This window comes from Crocuta crocuta, unplaced genomic scaffold, assembly GCF_008692635.1.
Source record: "Crocuta crocuta isolate KB4526 unplaced genomic scaffold, BGI_CrCroc_1.0 scaffold528, whole genome shotgun sequence".
NCBI classification, from domain to species: domain Eukaryota; kingdom Metazoa; phylum Chordata; class Mammalia; order Carnivora; family Hyaenidae; genus Crocuta; species Crocuta crocuta.
The window spans coordinates 840,967-842,270 of NW_027530010.1; positions in this window are offsets into that span (position 1 = coordinate 840,967).

Here is a 1,304-nt window from a genome sequence, read left to right on the forward strand (position 1 = left end):
GGTCTTCCTTGTCTGTGCTTCTGGAATATTCATAGCGGTCCCAGCTAACTCCAGGCCAGACTCATTAGGAACTCAACATTCTCGTAAAGAAAGTTGTTTCCAAAGCTCTCTGGTCTCTGTTACATTTGGGGGCCGGGGCCGGCTGGGGAAACGACTCGCGAGGCACGGAAGTCGGTACGAGACTCTGAAGGTCAGCAGTAACTCCAGTGACTGACTTGTGCCGAAGGCGGGCATGCACGGAAAGGGAAAGAACTGGCTGGGCCCAGAGTCCACAGAGCCTGTGAAGCGCTCCACGGGGGGAGGGGGGTCCCTTCTAAAGAAGGGGCCCCGGAGGCAGGGTTGGCCAGGTCTCCACAGCTGCCGTGTGCATGAACCCCCTTTGCTTTGGGCCCCAACTCAGAAGGGTGTTAAATTGTGGGCCTCTTGCACCCGAAACAAGCTGGGGACCCACCCCCAAGCCCACGGTGTCCCTGTGGGTGGCCCTGCCTCCCAGCCCACTTGGAGTGGGCGGTGGGGCCGCCTCGCTCCCTCTGCACACCCGTGTGGCACGCGCATCAGGTGTGAAGGAATCTGCCCGCGTCCTAGACACCTGGATACAGTCCCCTCCGTGGGACCGGGAGCCGCCTGACTGGCTCCCGGTCGGTCCTGGTGGGGCAGACACTCCCCTTCGCCGTCTTTGGAAACCGTCCAGCTGACTCAGCTCGGGGTCTCCTGGTCCACGAATGACAGCCATGCAGAGCTGTGGTCCCTAATGGGCTCCCGACCATGTCTCCACTGCCCCATCCAGGTAGGGAACGGGGAAAGAGGCTTTGCCATGACCCAGCCTCCCAGTCAGGTACCTCGTGTCCCCTGGTCACAATAACGTTTTCAAAAAGACCAGGATGAATCTGGTAGAGACCGTGGACTAAACCACCACGTGCACACGGCCCTGCTCTCTTGGAAACTCAAGCACAAGATACAGCCCAGGGTCTTGCGCTCAGTAAATGCTCCACACATGCGCATCCCTGCGGGGGAGGTGGGGGGGCCTGTGGGGGCGGGGCCCAGGAGNAGGCGTCTAACACCAGAACAGAGGTGCCTGAGCGACTGGACGCGGAAAAGCAAGCAGACTTGGCAGCCTCGCGGCGGGCCTTCTCCGCAGAGGAAGGCTGTGCAGGGAGGGCGACAGCGGGGCGCGACTCCCGCCCCCTCCCAGCCCCAGCCCTTTATTCCCGGACAGCCTGCGGGCAAGGGGCTCCGGGGAACAGAAGACTCCTAAGAGAGGCAGGGACGGTGGGGGGCGGGCTGGGGGAGGGCGAGGGTGTCTC